The 8,310-nt window shown below is 32.7% G+C and overlaps 1 long non-coding RNA gene across 1 annotated transcript; it reads left to right on the top strand.

The window, feature by feature from the left end:
• Window positions 1-1,205: 1,205 nt before the first annotated feature.
• LOC109179407 lies at window positions 1,206-1,984 on the top strand. The gene is made up of 2 exons (XR_002053890.1): window positions 1,206-1,346; window positions 1,560-1,984. It is a non-coding gene; the product is annotated as an uncharacterized LOC109179407 (long non-coding RNA).
• The last annotated feature ends 6,326 nt before the right edge of the window (window positions 1,985-8,310 follow it).

Genomic DNA, 8,310 nt, shown 5'->3' with positions numbered 1-8,310 from the left:
AGGTGCGTGTTTTGTGCTTAAGGTGCGTGGGTGTGTACTTAATGTGAGTACTTGTTGAAACTTAAGGTGCATGAGTTTTGTGCTTAAGGTGCGTGAGTTTTGTATACTTAAGGTGCGTGAATCTTGTGCTTATGGTGCGTGAGTTTTGTGCTTAAGGTGCATGAGTTTTGTGCTTAAGGTGCGTGAGTTTTGTATACTTAAGGTGCGTGAGTTTTGTGCTTAAGGTGCATGAGTTTTGTGCTTAAGGTGCGTGAATTTTGTATACTTAAGGTGGGTGAGTTTTGTGCTTAAGGTGCATGTGTCTTGTGCTTAAGGTGCGCGAGTTTTGTGCTTAAGGTGCGCGAGTTTTGTGCTTAAGGTGCGTGAGGTTTGTTCTTAAAGTGCGTGAGTTTTGTTTGTGTGCTTAATGTGCGTGTGTTGTGTACTTAAAGTGTGTCAGTTTAATGCTTAATGTGTGCCCACCCACACAACCGCATTCATTCCCTATAATAAGATAATTTATTATCATTACTATTGTTAAGGGCATATTGATCTTTATATTCATAATTCTTTTCCATTCCGAACTCATTATATTATCATTACTACGGTTTAATTAACCCACCCCCTCTCACTCACCCACCCACCTACCCAAAATTTAAAAAAAAAAAAAAAAAAAAAAAAGAACTCAAAACTAAACTAAAAATACTAAATCCTAAGTAATAAAAGTGAACCCATAAACCAAACTAAAAAGCAAAAACACTAGATCAAACAAAAAAACTATATCATAAACTCTAAAAGGTGTTACTAAGTACGTTACATTTTCAAATGAACGAAAAATACACAACATAATGTTTAAAAGTGCACCATATTATGTTGAAAATTTTATTTTTAATGTTGAAAATTTTTATTAAAATGTCACTATGATTAAAATTAATTCTTAACTTCTCCCAATAACAAATTCTCATATGATTCTTTTTCTATATATATTCTGATTTAATTTTGTGTCCATCTCAAATGTCAAAAGTCAAACACAGACAAATGATGATATATACGTACTGATGAACTAATAATCTTAAATTCACATTATTTGAGAGGAGGAAAAGTCTTCCAATTCATATTTATCTTGATTTGATCTTTTTTTTTTTTTTTTTTTTTTTTTTTTTTTTTTTTGTTGCATTATTTTAATCACAAGCAACTCCATCTTTTTCTGCTATAAATAGGAATAACTGGTTACGATAACATACTCAACAATACACACAAAAATTTCAATCCCACAACTTCACATTATTTCATCCGAAATCAAGGTATAGAGAGCAAACACATGGCCGCTTGCAAAGTTGGTTTCTTCACCGTCCTCCTTGTGTGTGGTACGCGTTACATTTTCAAGAATTTTACATATAAACTAGTGTTTAACATGTGTAATGTACGAAAAATATTATGTTATTATTAATTTTAATTTTAAAAATATATGTTAAAATGAACAATATAATAATATAGTTGCAACATAAGAGTCTTCCTTAACTTTTTCGTTTAGTTTATTGATACATTCTTACTTAAATGTATTTGTATGTATTTTGTAGGTATTTTTTTATTGGGAAGCAATGTGGAGCTTGGAAATGCTCAATTTTGCCCCCTGTTCTGTGATCGTAGAGTAGCCTATATGATCTGCCCACCTAATAACGTAAGGACTCAGCCAGTTTGTAGAAATTGTTGTCAAGTTGCAAACAACGGTTGTCATCTCTTCGATTCCAATGATTCACGCATTTGCTAGGTCTTTTGTGAGGTCGTATAACCCCAAATGTTTAAATCAAGTAATCTCAACGATAATAATAATAATAATGTCTCAATCATCAATGCAGATGGAATAAGATTGTAAGACTCTTCGGAATAACTATGCATGGGGGATGAGACTACTAGTATAGTCTATTACCTTCATTGTAATCAAACCTCACCATTGTAGTGTGGTTTTGTTGTTGTTAAATGTGAACTGTTTGGGTTGTTATTACTTCTATTTGATTATATTGCGAGGAGGAATGTGCTAATGCATGCTAAGCTTTAACTTGGCAATCATTTGAGTGTGATGGTTATGCGTGTGAAATAATCAATTAAGGTAGAGCATCACTAAGATGTGTTGGATTTTATTTATCGTGTTGTATTTATTGTCAACTAGATGTAACAATTTGGGTATGTTGAAATGATCGTATTTACACGGGAGGAAGAAATTAGCTAGGCATGAGTTTAGGAGATTATTGGACCTAAAGGCAAAGATAGAATCAAAAGTTGAGACCAAAGACACATAACAATTGTGTGTAACCGCTTATTCGTCATTGCATTGGCAACGCTCATGCCTGGGTATGCAATGTTCATGGGCACTCATTGCAGTGATCAATATGATCCATTTTGCTGTTCACGTTACAAACCACAATATAATGGTCATATTAAACTTCCACCATAATTGGAAGCATTAATAGAAAACGTTACAATATGATTCATAGATCTTGTCCACAAAAGACAATCTCTTGTTCTAAGGGCCTCTATATATTGGCTCGACAGGATTATGGAGAGGCAAATCACAGTGATTTTGCAGTTCATTTTGTGGGAGGACTAGTGTGTGGTGTATACAAGCACCCTTACAAGAGGGTGAAATTCTAACATTACGGTTGTCAAGACTTAGTCATGTGCCCTTATCTATGACTTATCACTCATAAACAACTTGAACTACCCGTGTAGACACCAGATGCAATTCTCACTCGTATGTATACAAAACCATCCACGTAGTGATTCCCCAAGAGCATTTCTAAAATCCCGACTTACTATTGTCATCCCTAAATTAACCTTTACAGCCCGTTTGGTTAGAGGGAATTAGAATTTCACTCTCATTTAATTCCGAATGCAAACAAATTCCTTTGTTTGGTTAGAGGGACTTGCTACTTCGTGGAATATAATTACAATTCCCTCATTTTCATGGAATTAGAATCCTATAGCCACCTGGTATTTCAATTTCGCATTGGTTGGGAAGAAAAAAAGATGTCATTGAGAAAAAATTACCCTTCTCTTTTCTAATCTAAACAAAAACCCTTTAGAGAAAATTACCCTTCTATGATATTTTTTTGGATGTATGCATTTTTTTTTTTTTTTTTTTTTGTGGTACTAGCTACTTTTTTAACCTACCGAAGTACAAAGAGTCATACTATCCTAGTGTGACTCAAACCCATGACCTCTTATTTAGGAGAGTCACTTCATTATTCCAAAAGGTTGAACCCCAACCCTAAGGACCCCCCACACCCCGGCCCGATAGAGCATTTGGGAGGATGTAAATCATGGTGACTCAATTGAACATGAACCATAGAGGCTAGACCGGTGCTCACTGCGCACAAGAAGCCCCCTCACTTTGAGAGGTTGCTCCCACACTGCCGCTGGTGAGACTCGATGACCAGTTGAGCTACCCATGCGGGCAGGAGAGTCACTTCATGCCACTAGAGCACAAGATCATTGGCTTGGAATGTATACATTTAAAAAGCTTAACATTTTATTATGTTTAACTAAGTTGTATACTTTTATTTTTATAAAGTTTTTTGGATGCGAGCTTACGATGCTTAACGTTGAATGGTTATGTTATAAATTTTGAGAGCTATTAAATAATTAGTTCTAGTGATGCAAGTTTATACCCAAAAGTGTCCAAATAATAATTGTATTGCATTAAGATTAATAATGATGAGAATAAGTATGACATTTTGGTCTTTATATTACTTATTCCCTTCTAATTTCCATTTATACCAACACTGAAATTAAAATTTCCAGTAATTTTATTCATGCAAATTAAACCAAACATTATAATTTAAATTCTCACTTTATTCCCATATTATTCATCTCTCATAGTATTACAATTATTTTCCCTCCTAATTCTCTCATTGCAACCAAACACCCCGTTAGTGTTACTATCAATACTAGTAATTCACACGCACGATGCACGGAAAAAAATTACGTTATTATAAATATAAATAAAAAATAGAAAACTAAAATATTTTAATTATTTAATATAATAATATTTTTGAGCTTCCATTGGTCAAGTATTTATTATTTTTATAGAATACAAAATTACAATTAAAATTAAAATTATAATTTTGTATGGTTAATATAATCTCTAATTATGTGCATATTCAAATAAACTTATAGAGATAATTTACATAATTACATTGATTTATTCTTAATTGTATTTCATCTATATTATAATTTTCACAATACAAATAATAACTAAGATAATTACATTTGGAAAGCAAATTTCAAATTTTGTATGTGTAAATTTAAACTCTAATTGAACATATTTTTTATATGATTATATAATATATAGCCATTTTATTTTTCAAAAGTATATTTTTTATATGATTATATAATATATACATGGTTGCAATAGGCGCTAGGCGCTAGTCGAGCGGTAGAGTAGCGCCTAGAGCCTAGACAGTCTAGGCGGGGCCTAAGCGGCCTAGGCGGCTAACTGAAATAATGAAAAATAGTGCACGTGTGTAGGTGCATATATGTCTTATTACACACACACACACACACACACACACACACACACACACATATATATATATATATATATATATATATATATATATATATATATATATATATATATATATATATATATATATATATATAATCCGGATCAGGTGAGGGCGTGAGGACTAATCTTGTGCGTTTGTTTTTTTATTTGGATGGTCCAGATTTGAGTTCTTGAGATGACATGGATTGATCTTTTTTGTTAAAGTGGGATAATAGTGTCTTTTTCTATTTTTTTTTAAGTGTGAACGCATGTATAATCCTTGGCCAAATTGGTTTCCTATTTTCTTGGATCATCACCGTTGCAATTTGGAGCCGCGATTTCTTCATCATTGATTGAGTGTTTGCCCATGCAAACTAATCAGTATTTTTTATTTTTTTTCGCTTGTTCTTTGAGTATAATATTGTCTATATTTGGATTGTCGTGTATATGTATAAATGCCTGGGTAGTACGTGTGCATTCGTGTGTGCTGATTGTGCACCCTAATGTTGTAAGTTGTGCACTATAGGCTAGGGAGTTGTGCATTATAGCACATAGTTCAATGCATCGTAGAACATTGGATGTTCACTGTATGATTTTTTGGCGGGGTTTGAATGCACAACAATGAATTTATTGATGCACAACACTCAGTATAGGAATGCACAACATTTTGTATAGGAATGCACATCTTTTAATAAGACTGATTTACCCTAAATTTATATATTTTAATATTTTAAAGGGATTTGCTTTCTTAATCCGTGTGATTTGTTTCTTTTAATCTCAATCATACATCATTCTGATTTAATGCTCTAGATTAGTCCTCACGTCCTCACCTAAGATTAGGTCCTCACCTGATCCGGACCCTATATATATATATATATATATATATGTCATATAAATGAAAAAAATTAGCAAGGTCGAGTCAGCCGGGTTAACTCAGCTAACTCGACAGAAATTGACGAGTTAACTCGGCGTAATCGGCCGAGTTAGGCGCTAGGCGGCCGAATTAGGCGGCCAGTCTCCTAGGCGGGAGCCTAGGGGCGAAATCGCCACGGTCTAGGGGCGCCTAGCGCCTCGGCGCCGATTACTCGGTGCCTAGGCGGGATTTTCGCAACCTTGAATATATAGCTATTTTATTTTTTAAATGTTGTGCTTTTTTTTTTTTTTTTTTTTTTTTTTATAATAAAGGACGTTGTGGCATTAATTGTAAAATTAATTATTTCCCAAACCATATAGCTTTATTATATAAAGGATTAACTTCTATTCTCGATCCTTCAACTTTATCAAGCCCAACTAGCACCTTAGCTTATACGTGTGCTATGTTTGAAATTTATATTTTTACTAGATTTTCACGCGCATTGCGCGAATGGATAACACCCAATAATTATTTTTAAATAAGTACTTCAAATTATATTAATGGAAGATTATATAGAAGATGTTAATGCATAGATAATTGAATCTTGAATTTGTTTATTTAAATCAGTAATTCAAAGTATATGAATGAAAGATAACATAGGAGAGATTGATTATAATTGTCACTAAAATAAATGTTTGCAACTTTGTAATAACGATAGTCTAAGTACTTAGTCTAAAAATGATTGTTTTAATAAATACTAATTTTGGTTTGTCTTTTTCTGTCTTCTTAATTCTATTTTGGGTAGCATTGTCATTGTTTCCATCTTCAGTACTTGTCGTCATCTTTTTTTTTTTAGTCTTCCGCATTTGGAGGCCCTAATAAACAACAAAAAGAAGAAAAGAGCAAAATGATCAAAGCTGAATGTAGAGATGGCTTTTTCTGAACGAAAGTTCAGTGATGAACAAGCAAAAACTTTTCTCCACTCTTCATGTTTGCTTTTTTACTTACACTTTTTTTTTTTTTTTTTTTTTTTTTTTTTTTGGCATTTATGTTTAACTATACTTTCTTTATGCTTACTACGGCTATGTTTGACAAACCTAGCTGAAAGCTGAAAGTTGAAAAGCTATAAGCTAGAAGCTGAAGAGCTATTAACTAGCTGATTATGCTTAAATTGTTTGATAAAATTAGCTTTTTGATAAGTTGATAAATATAAAAAGACTAAAAGGGACATTTTCATAAAATTTAAATAATGTGATTATTATATTGTTTAATAATATAAAAACAATATAATAATCATATCATTTAAATTTTATGAAAATGTCATTTTTAGTCTTTTTACATTTATCAGCTTATCAAAAAAATTAATTTTAATTTACCAAACACTTTTAAGTATAATCAGCTAGTTCACAGCTCTTCAGTTTTCAGCTTCTAGCTTATAGCTTTTCAGCTACCTTTTCAGCTAGGTTTTCCAAACATAGCCTACATTTTATGAATGAATGAGTAATTGTTAAACATGTACAGAGCATGACATCTACAATTTCATTTAGCAATAAATTATAGGCTAATTTTAATAAAATTTATGTCATTAAGGAGATGCCAAAATTTCATTTTCCATATAAGAAAAAGCACCAGAAGATATACAAATACATCTCATGTTCTTAATTCTTGATAACAAATACACTATAAATAAAAAGTGCAATGCAGATTATAGCTTTACTAGCTAGTTCATCATGTTGAAATTATGCAGAGAAGTCGTCGTGCCATAACAACATGAGAAGGTGACAAATTTTTGCATGTTATGGTTATTACATTGAGGGCACGATACGGTCTCTAAGATTTCGTCCAAATTAGATGTGTAATTGAGAGAACAACAGGGGTGTTGAGTTAAAGTAAGAGAGGAAGAACTAAGCATTGTCTCATTGCATGCAATCCTTAAATGCCTTGTCAAAACCATTCTCTTGTGCGTTGTCTATTAAGGATTATAATTCATCTATTGTTTAGTATTTACTGTTAGTTTTATTTTCCATTAGAGTAGGTCTTCTTTGTTGTGTAACTTATCTCCTGTAATGTATACCTTATATGCTTATACTCTTTAATGCTTAATACAACAGCTCATACTTTCCCTTCATATGGTATCCAGAGCCTAAAACACTCTAATGTGAGAATTTTGTTTTTTATTATTATTTTTTATTTTCTTCCCCTCTTTGATCCAATGGAGATTACATCTGGTATTGCTATCATTCAATTGTCCGCTCCTACTCACTTTCCAATTCGTCTCACTACGGTTAACTTTCCGGTATGGCGTCAACAAATTCACTCCACCCTCATTGGACTTGGACTGCTAGGCTATATTGATGGCACACAAAAGGAACCAGCTGTGTTCCTTGACACTGCACGTCAACAACCAAATCCCTGTCACCTCATATTCATTCATGACTCCGTACATTTTTTCTCCCATGTCGCATGCAATTATATATTCTATTCCCTTTGCTTAAAAATGCCCATACTCCAACTGCCGAACCTTGAGGTTCGTACGCTAACAATTTTTTAAGTTCTTGCATAATTTTATCATTCTCTTTATCAAGCCCAACCTTACTTAAATATTGAATCCTAGACGATGCCATGCACTGAAGTCGTATCCAAAAGAACTTATCAGTACGTGATTAAATGCATAATCACACACGCTTCCCACCTTGTTGACAGTTTTTCCACTTCTTCCAATGTAGGCAATTTTTATATTCACTTGGATTTTGGAACGAACTTCCTTGAGCTTACGAGTAAATTCTTGAACTTGTTTATTGTTATTGCCTCTGCATAAGATAATGTAATTTTCATCATCAATTTGTTCAAAGAAAAATCCGTATAAAAATGTTTTGTTAATGTGTTATACAAAGGGGGTGTTTGGTAAATAGCTATAAATAAGTTGTTAGCG

Source organism: Ipomoea nil, unplaced genomic scaffold, assembly GCF_001879475.1.
Source record: "Ipomoea nil cultivar Tokyo-kokei standard unplaced genomic scaffold, Asagao_1.1 scaffold0900, whole genome shotgun sequence".
Taxonomy (NCBI): domain Eukaryota; kingdom Viridiplantae; phylum Streptophyta; class Magnoliopsida; order Solanales; family Convolvulaceae; genus Ipomoea; species Ipomoea nil.
Note: the sequence above shows the minus strand (reverse complement) of the source record. Positions and strands in the feature narration are given on the sequence as shown.